Source organism: Capra hircus, chromosome 6, assembly GCF_001704415.2.
Source record: "Capra hircus breed San Clemente chromosome 6, ASM170441v1, whole genome shotgun sequence".
Classification (NCBI taxonomy): domain Eukaryota; kingdom Metazoa; phylum Chordata; class Mammalia; order Artiodactyla; family Bovidae; genus Capra; species Capra hircus.
Genome location: NC_030813.1, coordinates 113,095,124 through 113,114,349, shown reverse-complemented (window position 1 = coordinate 113,114,349; position 19,226 = coordinate 113,095,124). Strand labels below are relative to the sequence as shown.

Sequence of the window (19,226 nt, the reverse complement as noted above, 5' to 3'; positions counted from 1 at the left end):
CTTTCAGTTCCAAAGATCAAAGGAGATGCCCTCTGCCTATGACCTGCACGTGCTGACCACCATCCCAGGACTCAGTTACAGGCACTACAGCATCCAGCCCAGCAGGAGGCCCCAGGAGGACACTGGGGAGCCTGTGACCTCCTTGGCCAGCTCCAGGCAGTTTGGACTTAGACTCAGGAGAAGTGGCAAGCAGGTGGGCGGAAGCCTAGTGCCTGTGAAGAATGACTGCTACACCGTATTCCTAGACAAGGACACCAACCTGATGCACAGCATCTGGGAGAGGTGAGGTGCAGTTGTTGCTGCCTCTGAGGCCAGGAGGACCCTGGGACCTGGGCAAGTAATGCCCTTCCTGGGTCTCCATTTCCTCAGCTGCAGGGTGACGGTGTGATGGTGGGGAAGCTCCCTGCAGTGCAATCAGGTGTATGTTTAGTAGTGAGAATCTAGGCCAGATCCATATAGCCATTCTTGAATTTGTTTATTCCAAAGAGTTTGATTCACGGAAAATGGGGCATTGCAGATCACATCCTGGGAATTGGTAATAGTCGTATTATCTACTTTTTAATATTCAGAGCCACAAAAATCCATCTATTCACCCACACTCCCATCCATCTATGCACTCACCCACCCACTCATCTATGCACCTAACCCTGCACGTTTCCATCCATCATCCGTCAATGTATCCATCCATCCTATTCACCCATTCATTCATCCATCCTCTGTCCATCCTTCCATCCATCCATCCACCCATCCATCCATTCATCCACTCAAGTATTTATTCACTCACCAGCACTCTTTGGCAGCTGAGCCCAGGAAAGTCTCCCCAGAGTTTGAAGCCTCCATGTGCATGCTCAGGTTTCATCCCAGGCAGTTTCTATTCCTCTTCAGCTTCTTGTCCAACACATCCACATCTGTTTCCTGATGTGGTCTCCTAACAAAGCAGAAGTCTGTGGGTGGGGGGAGTGGACAGGAAGCTTGGGGGAGCATCTGGCAGAAAGTGAGGTAAGGAAAGAGAAGGAAGAGGCAGACAGAGAAGGGGAGGAAGGCAGGTGCATTGGTGTGAAGTGAGTGTCACCTGGAGCTCAGCCCCGTCATCTGTCAGCAGTCTGAAAGAACAGACCAGGACACCCCTGCCCCCGATGGGGCCCGGTCTTCCAGTCAGCCCACAAGTCCTTCCTGAGAGGGCATGAGGCACAGAGGCAGGATAGACTGCAGAGAGTGTGGGGGAGCAGCAGAAATGGGGTTTCACCCCAGCAGGTTCTGAGTGCTACCCCGTTCCAGTGTCTGGCTGGGAAAGATGGAGTCTGCAGGCCAGCTTGAGCTGTCATCAGAGCCCTATGCCCCTTCTGCAGACCCCCTGAAATGCCAGCTCCAGCTCCCAACCCCTCCCTGCCCACCTTCAGATGCCTCACGTCTAAGCCACAACCTTACACATTGCCTCCCAGGAGGAGAACTCATGTCCTGCTGTCTATCTTCCTGACTTTTCCAAGTTTCATCCACAATGCAGTGTGAGTGAAACTCTATTTCTCTTCAGGGCCCAATAATATTCCTCTGACAGATATCCCTTGGTTCATTTGTCCAGTCCTCATCTCATGAGCACGCGGGTGGTTTCCACTCTGGGGCTATGGTGAAAAAGGCTGCTGTGAATATGAATGCACAAGATTTTGTGTGGACAAAAGCTTTTCTTTCTCTTGGGTTAGTTCCTAGGAGTGGAATTACTAGGTCACAGGAAACTCTTATGTTAAGCTCTTTGTGAAACGGCTGGACTGTTTCCCACGTTGCTGCACCATTTTGCATTCTTATTCAAGTGTATGAGGGTCCAATTTCTCCACATCTCCACCTACACTTGCGTTTATCTGCCTTTTGGATATAGCTATGCTAGTGGATATGATGTGGCATCTCATTGTGACTTTGATTTGCAGTGCCCTGAAAACTACAGGCGTTGAACATCTCTCCATGGGCCTGTTGGCCATTTGTGCGTCTCCTCTGGTGAAATGTGTTTTTAGATCCTTTGCCCGTCTCAAAACTGGGTTGTTCTTTATTATGGAGTTGTAAACGTTCTTTCAACGTAGGGAGAATTACTACGAAACAAAGCTGGTGGAGGTAATGAAAATCCAGCTGAGCTGTTTCAAATCCTAAAAGATGATGCTGTTTAAGTCCTGCACTCAATATGTCAGCAAATTTGGAAAATTCAGCAGTGGCCACAGGACTGGGAAAGGTCAGTTTTCATTCCAGTCCCTAACAGCAGCAATGCCAGAGAATGTTCCCGCTGCTGTACAACTGTGCTCATTTCACAAACAATTCGTTTTTTGGGGGCAAAAGTATTTGCGGTTTCAGACAGTGGATTTTAAATCCCTTATGTGCGTGCATGCATGCCAAGTCACATCAGTCATGTCCAACTCTTTTCGGCCCTATGCCAGGCTCCCCTGTCCGTGGGATTCTTCTGGCAAGAATAGTGGAGTAGGTTGCCGAGCCTTCCTCCACATGATCTTCCCAACCCAGAGATCTAACCCCCGTGGCTTACATCTTCTGAATTGGCAGGTGGGTTCTTTACCTCTAGTGCCACCTGGGAAGCTCCTTAAATAATTATAACTAGGCTCAAATACATCTTTATTAATCAACATAGGGACCATTACAATGAACACATTTTTGGCAATGAGAAAAAAGCTTGTTTGTTCCTATAGCATAGAAACCTGTGCTTCAGGGTATCAGGAACTCTTGGAAAGCATTCTGTCTCCTGCTGGTTGTGGAAGCATCTGGGAGTTACTGAGCATACTTCTCTGGTGTAATGGTTTCGCTGGCATACGGAAAGAGGCAGTGGATCAAATGGGCAGCAGACCACCAGGCAGTGACCGAGACTTTTCATTTTTAGTGCAGGTTTGGCTTTGGGAAGATTGTGTAGCTTCTTCTCGGGTAACCAGTGAGCTGGCTGTTGATGGTTGTCAAACAAAATCCACTTTTGCCACACTTCATGATTCGATTGAGAACTGGTTCATCGTTGTTGTATAGAATAAGAAAAGATGAGACTCAAAAGGCTGATTTTTAAATTTTTGGTCAGCTCATGAGCGAGTGAAGCTGCTCAGTCGTGTCCGACTCTTTGCGACCCCATAGACTGTAGCCTACCAGGCTCCTCCGTCCATGGATTTTCCAGGCAAGAGGACTGGCGTGGGGTGCCAGCACCCATTTATTAAGCTTTTTCATCTTTCTAATTTTCTTCAAATGCTGAATGATGATAGATTTCCGACATTGAATTCTTTGGCAACTTCTCACCTGGTTGTAAGAGAACCAGCTTCAATAATGGCTCTCAATTGGTTGTTGTCAACTTTCGATGGCCAGCCAATATTCTCATCTTCAAGACACTCATCTACCTTGCAAAACTTCTTGAACCATCACATCACTGTACATTTGTTAGCAGTTCCTGGGCCAAATGCATTGTTGATGTTGCAAGTTGTCTCTGCTGCTTTCCAACTCATTTTGAACTCAAATAAGAAAATCGTTGAAATTTGCTTTTTATCTAACATCATTTCTGTAGCCTAAAATAAATATAAAACAAACAGGAAGCAATGTCATTAGCAGAAAAGCATAAAGTGAGAAATGCACATTCAAATGACATATAACTTCATTCATTAAAGAATATATTCCAGTATCAAACAGCAAATTTCAACAATGCAAAAGCCACAATTATTTTGCACCAACTCTAGCTAGGTTATGCTCAAATTCCTTCAAGACAGACATCCGCAATAAGCGAACCAAGGACTTCCAGATGTACAAGCTCAGTTTTGAAGAGGCAGAGGAACCAGAAATCAAATTGCCAACATTTATTGGATCATAGAAAAGCAAGGGAATTCCAGGAAAATATCTGCTTCATTGACTACATTAAAGCCTTTGACTATGTATCACATCAAATTGTGGAAAATTCTGGAATAGATTGGAATACCAGACCACCTTATCCTTCTCCTGAGAAGTATGTATGCAGGTTAAGAAGCTGCAGTTAGAAGTGGCTATGGAAGAATGGACTGGTTGCAAACTGGGGAAGGAGTACATCTAGGCTGCATGTTGTCTCCTGCTTATTTACCTTACATACAGGGTGTATCTTGCAAAATGTTGGGCAGGATGAATCATAAGCTGGAATCAAGATTGCTGAGAGAAATATCAGCAACCTCAGATATGCAAATGATACTACTCTAATGACAGAAAGCGAAGAGGAACTAAAGAGCCTCTTGATGAGGGTGAAGGGGAAAGTGAAAAAGCCATCCTGAAACTCCACATTCAAAAAACTAAGATCATGGCATCTGGTCTCATCTCTTCATAGCAAATAGGAGGGGAAAAAATGGAAGTAATGACACATTTGATTTTCTTTGGCTCCAAAATCATTGTGATGGTGACTGCAGCCATGAAATTAAAAGATGCTTACTCCTTGGAAGGAAAGCTTTGATAAACCTAGACAGTGTATTAAAAGCAGAGACATCGCTTTGCCAACAAAGGTCCGTATATATCAAGAAGAAGAAGTAGGAGTGAAGTCACTCAGTCGTGTCTGACTCTTTGTGACCCCATGGACTCTAGCCTACTAGGCCCCTCTGTCCATGGGATTTTCCAAGAAGAGTACTCTAGAGCATCTTCCCGACCCAGGGATCGAACCCGGGTCTCCTGCATTATATACAGATGCTTTACCATCTGAGCCAGCAGGGAAGTCCAAAATATATCAAAGCTATGGTTTTTCCAGTGGTCACGTACAGATGTGAGAGCTGGAACATAAAGAAGGCTGAGTGCCAAAGAGTTGATGCCTTTGAACTGTGGTGTTGGATAAGGCTCTTGAGAGTCCCTTGGACTGCAAGGAGATCAAAGCAGTCCATCCTAAAGGAAATCAACCCTGAATATTCATTGGAAGGACTGATGCTGAAGCTGAAGCTCCAGTACCTTGGCCACCTGATGTGAAGAAACGACTCATTGGAAAAGCCCCTGATGCTGGGAAGGATTGAAGGCAAAAGGAGAATGGTGTGACAGAGGGTGAGTTGCTCGGATAGCACCCCTGACTCAATGGACATAAATCTGAACCAGCTCTGGGAGAAAGTGGAGTACAGGGGAACCTGTTGTGCTGCAGCCCATGGGGTCACAGAGAGTTGGACATGTATTATCCCACTGAACAACAACAACAATATGAGTTCTTCCCATTTTCTAGATACACATCCATCATTAGGTGCGTGACTTGGGAATGTCTCCCATAGTGGGGCTTGACTTGCAAGTCTCAACATGGCACTGAGAGGACCTCTTATGCAAGGAAGCCAGGGGTGGGGGCCTGGGGTCAGATGAGAAAGGCCTGGGTGCCAGACTAATGAAAAGGGTTCTTTTCCTCCTCCCCTCTTCTAAGGAGCTCAGGAGGGCACTCCTCCAAGACCTCTTTTGTCCTTGGCCACAAGAACCCTACAGAAATCCGCAAAGGAGCACAGACATGTCACTTCTTCAACCCCTGCTGCCAGACAGGGCCAGCTGGGATGCAAGTGCATAGCTGTGCCTTTGCGTAGGCCACACCCAGGGCAACAGCGCAAACCCATGTGTGCAAGGCTCTGAGCCCATTCCTCCCTTATCCCCGGTGTATCCATGCCACCAGTCCTAACCTAAGGGAGTGAGAATGAAGTGTGACTTTGAGTTCTTCTTGGCATTTCCTGTGTGCGGGATCTCAGGAAATGAGGTCGCATCTCCCAGAGGGCTATGCCTCTGCCCTGAGAAGTGTTCATAATCCCTACTTGTGAGAGTCTGGAGAAAAGGATGAAGGGTTAACTGAAGGCCCTGGCAAGTGACATGGGGACAGCACCAGTGTGACTTCCACGATGTCCTGGCTTGATGACCTCCTGAAGGAGTAGGTAACCCCCTGCTGGCATCTAGGATAATGGGGCCTGGCTAACGAAGGCAAAGCCTCTGCAGGCATGATACACTCTCTACTTGTATCCCCAGGAGCCTGCACTGAAGCCTGTGTGCCCTCCTCTGTGGAATCCAGTCCTGGACACAGATAGGGTCTGATGCTGCGTGGGCTCTGGTGGGTCCAGCCAGCTCTCCTCCAAGCCAAGTGTGTGGACTTCACTCAGTGACCGCATAGCTGTCACTGAAGAGCTGGGGAGGTTGTTTGTGTCCACCCCTGGTTCCAGGCTGGCATCTCCACAGAGGCTCTGTGAGCCTGGTTCTGGCATAAGGATGGCACATGGTCCATGACGATGACACTCTTTTCTCTTTCCTTTCTGTGCAGGCGGAGTAACCGAACAGTACTGGTCACCCAGAGTTTCAGGGAGTATCATGTGAAGAGTGATGTCAATCATGGCCCCATTTCAGATAATTATGTGTTTACACCCAATGGTAGAGCAGAGCCAGTCGTGGGAGGCTGTGAGGATGGAGATCGTAGAGGGACCGCTGGTGACTGAGATCCGGCAGTACTTCTACAGGTGAGGGTGGCCCCCTGCTTGTGCTCAGCTCATGGAGGTGCTTACAGGCAGGGGAATGAGGAAATGAGGGCCTGTCGTGCTTCAGACACCCAGCTCCTGGACCTGGGCTTGGCACACGGTCCTTCCTCCATGGAAGTTCGATGAAGTCATGAGCTGCTCCAGTCTCTGCAGTCCTGCTCTGCTTGCCTGCGCTGTGTCACCTTGGTGGGACCTAAGTCCAGAGGCGGGACAGGAGCCCATGGTGGCAGTGACCTAGACACGAGAGCAGTTCTTGTGTTTTCATGAGCAGGACAGACAGAGCCCCCAGGCCTGGTCGGGTAACCAGTCTTCAGAGGACAGGGTCCCTCCTGTTCTATTGCCCAAGCAAGCTACCCAGCCCCCAACCTACAGGAAGGATGGAGGGGGGGAAACAAGGAGAGGAAGGAAGAAAGGAGAAGGGCAGGGCATCCAGAAGACTCCTCAGGCTTGACCTACCTGTCCTTCTTCTCCTCCAGGAAGGTGAACGACAGTGAGCCCACATTCGCCATCTACTCCCGGCTGGCCCGCGGGCCCCAGGGCTCTGACGGGGAGCTGCTCTGCCATCGCATAGAGCAGGAGTACCGGGTGGGCCCCTTGGAGCTGAACCGCTAGGCCATCCTGAGGACAAGCACCAAGCTGAACACGGGGCGGGCTCTCTACTCGGACAACAACGGCTACCAGATGCAGCGCAGGCCCTACAGGAACTACAAGAGCAACACCATCGCTCGGGTACGTCCTGAGCTGTCCTGGGGGCACAGCAGCCAGAGATATAGTCCTGATGGCAGGTTTTCAGAAGGCAGGAGAGATCCCTTAAGCCCCAGAGCATCTCCCTTAGGGTGTCTGCCCCTCAGGCCTGTGGCCCAGGCATGTTCAGACCTGGTCTCAGAGTTCTGGAGCCACCACGTATGAGGTGTGTCCCTGAGGTTTCCTGGGTGCCCCGCAGGTTCTCTTCGGTCAATGGGTGACCTACTGGGGGTTGCTTGAGGATTAAGCACCTGGTACTTGTCTAGGCCTGAATAGGGTGTGACCCTCCCTGGCTGCTCTGAGCTGAGTCACAGCCTGTCTTCCAGGGAGAGCTGAGCAGGGGCTGAATTCCAAATTCAATCAGCTCCCAGGGCCTTGCCCTCCATCAGCGTGACCTTGGGTGTGTCCCAAGGTGTCCCTGGGCCTTGGTGCTCTCCTGGGAAGACAGCAACCTCCCCCAGATCTGTGCTGAGCACTGGGATGATCCAGGGGCAGCGCCATGCTGGGCGCTTCCTGAGCCTCCGTCCCTGTTAGTTGTCTCTCCTTCCACTGGGGCCCTGAGAAGGGGTGTGGTTCCCCACTGCTCTGTCTTCCATGAGCTTCTGTCCCTTCATCTCTGTGGCTGGCCCTCACCCACCGTGGTCTGGGATCCAGAGGGTCCAGGACCATCAACACAGGTCATTTTGCCCCAATAGAACAAACAAATAGAACGAAAGATTGTATGAGCACTTTCCAGCCCAGACACCAGCCCCTTTCTACTTGGGAACCACTGGCTGGGGGCATCCCAGGCTGGATGGGCACAAATGTCTCATTCACTCCCTGCACAAGGGGGATCTTGGGGGCACATTTTACAGATGGGAAAACTGAGGCCTGGCAGGCTGAGTCCCCCAGGGCATAAGGTCAGGAAGCGGTGGAGCTGGATTTGAATCCAAGTGTGTCCATCTCACAAGTCCGAGCCCCTCCCCTCACTACCACACCACCCTGGGCTGCTGCTGTGTCCATGCAGGAGGCCACCTGGGGCCAGAGGGAGACCCTGGACCTGCTGGCTGACCTGGTCCACTGCCCCCACCACCAACCTGCCAATGTTTCTGTCCACAGAATTACTACCCCATGGTCCAATCAGCCTTCATCCAGAGCAGACGCAGCAGGCTGGTGCTGCTCTCCACACAGGCACACGGCGTCTCCAGCCAAAGGAACGGTCAGGTGGAGGTAGGAGGAGGCCCTGCTGGTCACTCTCGGGGACCCAGGGCGCAGGCAGACCCAGTCAGACAGTTGTCCCCTGCAGGTCATGCTCCACCGGCGGCTGTGGAACAATGACAAGGGTGCCCTGGGCAACAACCTCACACTGAACGACACCTCGGTCGTCCACCCAGTGCTCTGGCTCCTTCTGGGATCCAGGGCCCTCACCAGTGGCCTGCACCAGAGGAGCGGGCTGGCGCTGCAGCACCGGCCTGTCGTGATGCTCAGAGAGATGAATGGTGAGGTGGGGGGTCCTTTCAGTGCACCTGTCATCACTGCCCCGGGCGAGCTGACCTGTCTAGTGCTGGAGCTGAGCTGGTGCCTGCAGGGATCTGGGCTACTATGGGGCAGGAAGTGATCAGGGGCCTCAGATGCAGGCCTCTCATTTTAAATGTGAGTAACCTGAGGTGCAAAGAGGGTTCAATGACTTGTTAAAGGTCATACAGTTGTGTGTGTGTGTGTGTGCGTGTGCGTGTGTGTGTGTGTGTGTGTGTATTAGTCGCTAAGTGACGTCTGACTTTGCCACCCCTCGGACTGTAGCCCACCAGGCTCCTCTGTCCAAGGAATTCTCCGGGCAAGAATACTGGAATGGGTTGCCATTTCCTCCTCCAGGGATCTTCCTGATCCAGGGATCGAAGCTGGGTCTCCTGCATTCCAGGCAGTTTCTTTACTGTCTGAGCCACCAAGGAAGCCCCAGGGAAGCAGTCTTGACACTCCTGTTTCAAGAGCAGAGATGCCAGGGAGAGGTTCTGATTGGCCCAGATCGAATCACGTTACCCAAGCCTGGCCAATCACTAAGGCCTGGGAGTTGTGAAGAGATGGCAGCTCCAGCTGGAGCCCAGAGTTGAACAGAGCATCTCCTGGAAGTGGAGGGCTGAGTCCCTCTGGGCAGAGGCAGCGATAGATGACAGCACGGGAGCTGGCGTCTGACATCTTGTTCTCAGAGCAGGTCTCTGTCTGAACTCCCTGCAAGTTCTTGAAGAAATGGCATCTTCTCTCTGCTCCCATCTCCCAGTCTGCAGTTTGAACTGACTGGACCAGAGATTCAAGGCAGGCTGGGGCGTTTGCACCAACAGGTGCTTCAGGCTGCCGGCCGTGTGGGCCACAGGTGGGAGGGAGTGAGATCAGATGAAGTGGGGGACTTAGTGTGGCAAGCTGTGAGAGTCAGGAGGAGAGTTTGGCCCAAAGCCTCTCCTTGTTGTCCATCTGCCTTTCAGAGATTGCCCCACGTGGCTCAGGTCCCTGGAAGCAAAAGGCTGTGACGCTGCCCCCAGGCGTCCACCTGCAGATCCTCAGCATCCCCGGCTGGAAGTACAGCTCAGACCACACAGAGCACCTGCGGACTCTCCAGAAAGGTGCGGCAGGTGTTCAGGTGTCCAGACTCACTCCTGCCTCCCCATGTCAGCCTGGTCCCCCAACCCTTCACCAGACAAAGGGCCCTCCTCAGAGTTGTCCAGGCTCTGTGAGGTCACCTGGTTTCCTTATCTGCCCAATGAGGTATCTGAGGCCCACAGGGAGGCAGATCACTCAGCAAGCAGGAACAAGGTGGGTCTGGATAATATCAGATGCAGTGACTGTGTACAGAGGGAAGCCCCCAGCAGGTGATCAGGAATGGCTTCCTGGAGGAGGAAACAACTGCCAGGTACCCATTATTCATATCACCAAGGTGTTTGCTCCACTGTACCTGCTCTGTTACACTGCATGTATCTCAACAGCATGGCTCACTATGCCTCAATCCCCCTTCTGCTCTCAGAGACCCACCAAGGGCTGTCACCCTCCAGTGTAAGTGTCTGTGGAATGAGGAGGAGGAGGAAAAAGAGGCAGAAGCCAAAGGTCATCTTTGTCCCTGATATAGGGGTGTTGCTGAGTTGCTGGCTCAACTCTGTAGATGAAAGTGGCTGGGCAGGTCAAGTCCATCCTGTTAGAGAGAGTTTGGTATAGACTGAGCCAGGGGAGCCACAGCCGCAAGGGATGCTGTGAGGCCTGCTGCCCCTCATGTTGCTTGAAACCTCAAGGAATCACCACCAGCATGATCATTGCCATCATTATCATTATCGTCACCACCATCTTCATCACCATTATGCTCGTCAACTTCAAGTTCTGCACCGAGAAGTCCTTCCCTGATTCTAGAGCTCCAGTCCCTAACCTCGGCTCTATGAATGGAAAGAAGAGAATTTGCAGACCTCTTAGGCTGCAGTAACAAGGAGCCCACGGCATCACTGTCCTCCCACAGCATAGGTCATTTTGTCCCCGTGTTCTGTGGGATTGGCAGGACTGCTCTCCTCATCTGGTCTCAAAGGACCAGAAGATGGAGGCTGTATTATAACACATTTCCTATGTCTCGGTGGCAGAAATAACACCGCAGTGACTGTGTACAGTCACATTTGTGATGGTGCCTCATCTTCAGGGTTACAAGGCCACACTCCCCTTCACAGGGGCTGAGGCAGAGAGACTCTTCCAGAGAACAGGAGGCTGGAGGGACAGGCCCAATGAGGACCTCACCAGTGAATAAGAACGAAGACTTTCCAGACTTCAGCAACGGCCCCAGTGTGGGTGGTGGGAGGTGACCACTTTGGCTGCCCCTGGGTTGGAGTCCTCCTCCCTCCTTTATGCACACCAGCTGTGTGTCTGGGCAAGTGCCCGCCCCTCTCTGAGCCTTGTTTGGTCACCTGCAAAGTGGGGCTGTGTTAGCTGCATCCGAGGGAGAGTGAAGATGTGAAAGGGAGGTGAGAGTGTAAAGTGCCAGGCTGAGACTGTGTCCTCATGCCACCTTCCTTCTGTCCCAAGACCGAAAGGACAAGGCCAAGGCAGACCTCCGCTGTGTCCTGCTGCGGCTCCAGCACCTGTATGAGGTGGACCAGGACCAAGTGTTGTCTCGGCCTGTGACGGTGAACCTGCGGGTAACCTGCCCTTCCCGTGTCCCTCTCCGACATCACTGAGTCAGGCCCCCAGGAGGAGGAACCCTCAGGAGACAAACCCTGGTGTGACTACCCAGACTCAGATCAATTGAGTTCAGTCGCTCAGTAGTGTCTGACTTTTTGAGACCCCATGAATCGCAGCACGCCAGGCCTCCCTGTCCATCACCAAATCCCAGAGTTCACTCAGATTCATATCCATCGAGTCAGTGATGCCATCCAGCCATCTCATCCTCTGTTGTCCCCTTCTTCTCCTGCCCCCAATCCCTCCCAGCATCAGAGTCTTTTCCAATGAGTCGACCCTTCACATGAGGTGGCCAAAGTACTGGAGTTTCAGCTTTAGCATCATTCCTTCCAAAGAACACCCAGGACTGATCTCCTTCAGAATGGACTGGTTGGATCCTCTTGCAGTCCAAGGGACTCTCAAGAGTCTTCTCCAACACCACAGTTCAAAAGCATCAATTCTTTGGTGCTCAGCCTTCTTCACAGTCCAACTCTCACGTCAATACATGACCACAGGAAAAACCATAGCCTTGACTAGACGGACCTTGTCGGCAAAGTAATATCTCTGCTTTTGAATATGCTATCTAGGTTGGTCATAACTTTCCTTCCAAGGAGTAAGCTTCTTTTAATTTCATGGCTGGAGTCACCATCTGCAGTGATTTTGGAGCCCCCAAAATAAAGTCTGACACTGTTTCCACTGTTTCCCCATCTATTTCCCATGAAGTGATGGGACCAGATGCCATGATCTTCGTTTTCTGAATGTTGAGCTTTAAGCCAACTTTTTCACTCTCCTCTTTCACTTTCATCAAGAGGCTTTTGAGTTCGTCTTCACTTTCTGCCATAAGGGTGGTGTCATCTGCATATCAGAGGTTATTGATATTTCTCCCGGCAATCTTGATTCCAGCTGTGTTTCTTCCAGTCCAGCGTTTCTCATGATGTGCTCTGCATAGAAGTTAAATAAGCAGGGTGACAATATACAGCCTTGACGTACTCCTTTTCCTATTTGGAACCAGTCTGTTGTTCCATGTCCAGTTCTAACCGTTGCTTCCTGACCTTCATATAGGTTTCTCAAGAGGCAGGTCAGGTGGTCTGATATTCCCATCTCTTTCAGAATTTTCCACAGTTTATTGTGATCTACACAGTCAAAGGCTTTGGCATAGTCAATAAAGCAGAAATAGATGTTTTTCTGGAACTCTCTTGCTTTTTCCATGATCCAGCAGATGTTGTCAATTTGATCTCTGGTTCCTCTGCCTTTTCTAAAACCAGCTTGAACATCAGGAAGTTCACGGTTCACACGTTGCTGAAGCCTGGCTTGGAGAATTTTGAGCATTACTTTACTAGCATGTGAGATGAGTGCAATTGTGTGGTAGTTTGAGCATTCTTTTGCATTGCCTTTCTTTGGGATTGGAATGAAAATGGACCTTTTCCAGTCCTGTGGGCACTGCTGAGTTTTCCAAATGTGCTGGCATATTGAGTGCAGCACTTTCACAGCATCATCTTTCAGGGTTTGAAATAGCTCTACTGGAATTGCATCACCTCCACTAGCTTTGTTCGTAGTGATGCTTTCTAAAGCCCACTTGACTTCACATTCCAGGATGTCTGGCTCTAGATGAGTGATCACACCATCGTGATTATCTGGGTCTTGAAGATCTTTTTTGTATAGTTCTGTGTATTCTTGCCACCTCTTCTTAATATCTTCTGCTTCTGTTAGGTCCATACCATTTCTGTCCTTTATGGTGCCCATCATTGCATGAAATGTTCCCTTGGTATCTCTTATTTTCTTGAAGGGATCTCTAGTCTTTCCCATTCTGTTCTTTTCCTCTATTTGTTTGCACTGATCACTGAAGAAGGCTTTCTTATCTCTTCTTGCTATTCTTTGCATTCAGATGCTTATATTTTTCCTTTTCTCCTTTGCTTTTCACCTCTCTTCTTTTCACAGCTATTTATAAGTCCTCCCAATACAGCCATTTTGCATTTTTTGCATTTCTTTTCCATGGGGATGGTCTTGATCCCTGTCTCCTGTACAATGTCATGAACCTCATTCCATAGTTCATCACTCTATCTATCAGATCTAGACCCTTAAATCTATTTCTCACTTCCACTGTATAATCATAAGGGATTGGATTTAGGTCATACCTGAATGGTACAGCATTTTCCCCTACTTTCTTCATTTTAAGTCTGATTTCGGCAATAAGGAGTTCATGATCTGAGCCACAGTCAGCTCCTGGTCTTGTTTTTGCTGACTGTATAGAGCTTCTCCATCTTTGGCTGCAAAGAATATAATCAATCTGATTTTGGTGTTGACCATCTGGTGATGTCCATGTGTAGAGTCTTCTCTTGTGTTGTTGGAAGAGGGTGTTTGCTATGACCAGTGCATTTTCTTGGCAAAACTCTATTAGTCTTTGCTCTGCTTCATTCCGCATTGCAAGGCCAAATTCGCCTGTTACTCCAGGTGTTTCTTGACTTCCTACTTTTGCATTCCAGTCCCCTATAATGAAAGGACATCTTTTTGGGGCGTTAGTTCTAAAAGGTTTTGTACGTCTTCATAGAATTGTTCAACTTTAGCTTCTTCAGCGTTACTGGTTGGGGCATAGACTTGGATAACTGTGATATTGAATGGTTTGCCTTGGAGACGAACAGAGATCATTCTGTCATTTTTAAGATTGCATCCAAGTACTGCATTTTGGACTCTTTTGTTGACCATGATGGCTATTCCATTTCTTCTGAGGGATTCCTGGCCACAGTAGTAGATATAATGGTCATCTGAGTTAAATTCACCCATTCTAGTCCATTTTAGTTCGCTGATTCCTAGAATATAGACGTTCACTCTTGCCATCTCTTGTTTGACCACTTCCAATTTGCCTTGATTCATAGACCTGACATTCCAGCTTCCTATACAATATTGCTCTTTACAGCATCAGACCTTGCTTCTATCACTGGTCACATCCACAACTGGGTATTGTTTTTTCTTTGGCTCCATCCCTTCATTCTTTCTGGAGTTATTTCTCCACTGATCTCCAGTGGCAAATTGGGCACCTACTGACCTGGGGAGTTCCTCTTTCAGTATCCTATCATTTTGCCTTTTCATACTATTCATGGGGTTCTCAAGGCAAGAATACTGAAGTGGTTTGCCATTCCCTTCTCCAGTGGACCACATTCTGTCAGACCTCTCCACCATGATCTGCCTGTCTTGGGTGGCCCCACAGGGCATGGCTTAGTTTCACTGAGTTAGACAAGGCTGTGGTCCTAGTGTGATTAAACTGACTAGTTTTCTGTGAGTATGGTTTCAGTGTGTCTGCCCTCTGATGCCCTCTTGCAACACCTACCATCTTACTTGGGTTTCTCTTACCTTGGGCATGGGGTATCTCTTCACGGGTGCTCCAGTAAAGGGCAGCCACTGCTCCAGACTCAGATGGCACCTGGCAAACACCGCATCAGGGTGGTCTCAAAAAGGAACTGGGGGTCCCTCACCCTCCTTCACAGTGGTCTTCTGAATTTACCATCATGTAGCACACATGTATTTTGTTTATCATTTTTTCTTGTAGTACATCTTCTTACACAACACAGAAGTTAAATGCTTAATAAGAAAGTGAACAGATTCTTGCACAGACTCCCTAGTGGGTTATCAGAGTCACACAGTCCAGGGGCGAGTCTGCATGCCTCCTCTGGGCTTCTTGGGCCCCTGGGCTCTGGGCCTCAGTCTCCTCACCTGTAAATGGGGAGGAGAGAGTCTTTGCCCACAGGGATGCTGAGAGGCTGGGATGGGACTGTGTGCACACAGGTGCCTGGCACTTAGCATACCTGATGGGTGTCAGTGTCCCAGACCCCTGTCCTCTCAAGCTTGCACGGCCCTTAGGAGCAGATGTAAAGGCAGAGGGCAGATAGAAGCAGCACAGGGAGCCTGCCCTCCATGCCTTCCCCTGCCCCAGGTCAGGAAAGCTCCTACAGAACAACCCCTGCTCTCAGGGCAGCTGCCTGTCCTTCCTTCCCAGGAAGAGTGTTCACCCACCTCCCCTCTCAGCCTGGAGGCTGGTTTGATGCTCATTTGGGGAAAGCGGATGCAGAACATAACTGACATCATCCCAGGGCAATGCAGGGCTCCCAGGAGCATCACGGAGAGACAGGCACTCGATGTTGGAGTGGCTCAACGTGACTGTCACCTGCTGGGAGTGCCGATCCACCTCAGCCCTGGGTAGTCAGCTCCCCGACCGCCACCCTCCCCCCCCCCCCAGCTTCAGTTCCTCATCTGTAAAATGGGACTGCCCCTCCTCTCGCACAGACTTGCACTACAATGAATGTGGGGGATGCTGGGCCCTGGGCCCTGGTGCGGCCGCCCTGCTGCTGTTGGATTCTCTGCTAAGATTTGGGGTCCGGGTGCTCACCCTCCCTGTGCTCTGTCCTGCAGTCTGTGCTGAGGGGACTGGGCTCTGTGGTGTCTGTGGAGGAGCGCTCATTAACAGAGACCTGGGATGTGAGCGAGATGTATCGCTGGACCTGGAGCATGGGGGACCCTCACCGCCACAGAGGTTCGGACGCCCTGGTCCTGACCCTGCCCCGGGTCCCCAGCCTAAACCCCAGCCAGACCCCAGCTCTGCCCCTAAGGCCTGTGTGACCTGGAGCTGACCATTCTCCTTCTCTGGGTCTCAGTCTTCCTGAATCAACCAAAGAAGATCGTAGACTCTAAGTTCCAGTTCAGTTTCCATCTGCCAGGGCTCCACACAGAGTGTATGTGTCTATGTGTGTGTGGCTGTGTGAATGTTTGTGCACATGTGCGTTCAAGACCACACATGCCACCTAGGTCTAGATAAACCCAAGATTTGCATGTGTACCCTGAAGGATTGTGATACCCTCCATGGTGTGCATTACACTGCACACCCGACATTTACTCCTGTGAACCCCAGGCTGCTTCTTGCCTCCCAGCGTTTACCATTGCTCCCCCCTCCACCTGGTTTGCCTTTGATCTTCATCTGGACCAGCTCCTAGTCAGGCTCCCTCAGGTTCACGTCTGAGCCAGGTGCCTCCTCTGCTCCTCCTTCCTTGTCAATTGGCTCTGACCTGTTTATCTCTTCTTTATCTACTGCACCACAGCATAGTCTGGGTATGTAGGTAGACACTGCAGTTCAGTTCAATCATTCAGTCATGTCTGACTCTTTGCAAACCCATGGACTGCAGCACACCAGGCTTCCCTGTCCATCACCAACTTCCAGAGCTTACTCAAACTCATGTCCATTAAGTCAGTGATGCCATCGAGCCATCTCATCCTCTGTTGTCCCCTTCTCCTCCCACCTTCAATCTTTCCCAGCATCAGGGTCTTTTCCAAGGAGTCAGTTCTTCACATCGGGTGGCCAAAATATTGGAGTTTCAGCTTCAGCATCAGTCCTTCCAATGAATATTCAGGACTGATTTCTTTAGGATTGACTGGCTTGATCTCCTTGCTGTCCAAGGGACTCTCAAGAGTCTTCTCCAACACCAGAGTTCAAAAGCATCAATTCTTTAGCACTCTGCTTTCTTCACAGTCCAACTCTCACATCCATACATGACTATTGGAAAAACCAAAGTTTTGACTAGACAGAACTTTGTTGGCAAAGTAATGTCTCTGCTATTTAATGTACTGTCTAGGTTGGTCATAACTTTTCTTCTAAAGAGCAAGTGTTTTTTCATTTCATGGTTGCAGTCACCATCTGCAGTGATTTTCATAGACACCTAGCCAGTGTATTATAAACTGATGGAATTAAGGGTATTTAGTTGGAAAAAAAGGATGTAAGGAAGGAAGGAAAGTATGGATGCGGGAAGATACATGGTTGGATAATTGATGGATGAAAGATTAATGGAAAGAAGGAAGGAACATGGATGGATGATGTATGCATGGGTGGATAGATGAGAGGATAGATGGAAAGAAGTTGGATGGTTGATGGAAGACTGAAGTTTGGATGGAGTGACAACAATAGATGGGTGGAGGAACTGGATTCAGGGATGGATGGATGGACAGATGGATGGCAGCAGGTGTGGATGAATGGACGAAATACTTCCATCCCAAGCATGAAGCCTAAACCCCAGGGTGTGTCTAAGGAGAGCCCATTGAGATCAAGGGCAGGGCCCCCTCATGGCCTCAGTGAGAAGGCTCTTAGGCACATATATGGTGCTGCAACCCATGGAAATATGAGGCCAAGTGGGGCAAGGACCCCTGTACATGTCTTCAAAGTGTTGTGCCCTCAGGGGAGGCCAGAAATGAAAGAGGCCCCCCAGAAGTGGAGTCCTGTCAAGAGGGGAAAGCTGAAGGCTGTGACCACAGTGGGAGCCACAGACGCAGCAGGAGCTGTGTTGTCAGGGGGATGCGGAAGGAGGGGACCTGGGGAAGCAGGTGGTCCAGGGGCCGTGCTGGACAGACCCTCTCTGCTCCCAGGCAACTCCAGTCGGCCCTTGCCACCGCCAGGAAGCCCCGAGGTCACCATCTACCCGAAGGAGATCCGGACATTCTTCATTCATTTTCAAGAGCACTGAGCCCTTGGCAGATTCTTGCTCCCAGGACACAGGAAAGAAGCCTAGAGGGATGAGGGGAAAGCTGCCAATCTGGTGGGCTAAGGGCAGGAAATGGTTGGATGGGGGGTGTTCCGACTTCTTAAATAAAATTGCATTAAGTACCTGTGTCTTCCCCTGCCCACTGAAGCCAGCCCTCTCTCTCCTCTCCTGTCACAGATGGTAGCTTCACACACGCTCACACTCCTGCTTCACTTGCAAGAGTCAAAGCCAAGAAGTTCTCCCAAAGACAGAAGGAATAATCCCCAGTGACACCAAAAGGCCTGCAACCTTGCCAGATCTCAGCAAGTCCACTACTGCATGCTGGGCACCCACCTCACGATGGCGACACCCTTGCAAGGGCCTGGCTCTGCTTACTGTGCAGTGAAGGGAGCTTCTGTGCTGGCTTTGTGTGCGGATCAAGCTGGGAGTCCAACCCCAGACTCTTGCCCTGCCCAGGCACACCTGTCCAGCAAGAAGGCCCTGAAACTTGGGCCACCAAAAGATGAAAGAAAACCACAGCATGTGAAATGGAGGACATTTAGTATAGGAATTTTTAATGATAAGAAAAGTGCAACTTCCTTTCCTAGGAGTGTGCCCAAAGGATTAAAGCATTCAACCACCAGGAGCTATTTCATGCATATTCACAGCAGCATTATTCTCAATGACCAAAGGTCGACACAACTCAAGTGCCCATTCAAGATACCTAGATACTGGAAAACTTTCCTTATGTACACAGTGGACTATTACACCACCATTCAATTCAGTTCAGTTGCTCAGTCCTGTCCAACCCTTTGCGACCCCATGGACTGCAGCACACCAAGCCTCCCTGTCTATCACCAACTCCTGGAGCTTATTCAAACTCATGTCCATCAGGTCATGATGCCATCCAACTATCTCATCCTCTGTCATCCCCTTCTCCTGCCTTCAATCTTTTCCAGCATCAGGGTCTTTTCAAATGAGTCAGTTCTTCACATCAGGTGGCCAAAGTATTGGCGTTTCAGCTTCAGCATCAGCCCTTCCAATGGCTATTCAGGACTGATCTCCTTTAGGATGGACTGGTTGGATTTCCTTGCAGTCTAAGGGACTCTCAAGAGTCTTCTCCAACACCAGAGTTCAAAATCATCAATTATTCGGTGCTCAGCTTTCTTCACAGTCCAACTCTCACATCTATACATGACTACTGGAAAAACCAAAGCTTTGACTAGACAGACGTTTGTTGGCAAAGTAATATCTCTGCTTTTTAATATGCTGTCTAAGTTGGTCATAACGTTACACCACCTTAAGAAGAACAAAGAATCTCCTAACATGGTACTTAGTGAAGAAAGGCAGACATGAAAGATGCATACTGTGGAATCAT

At 49.8% G+C, this 19,226-nt stretch overlaps 1 pseudogene; it reads left to right on the top strand.

Annotated features, from left to right (window-relative positions):
* LOC102189389 overlaps window positions 1–17,957 on the top strand; it is a 42,504-nt pseudogene extending 24,547 nt beyond the window's left edge.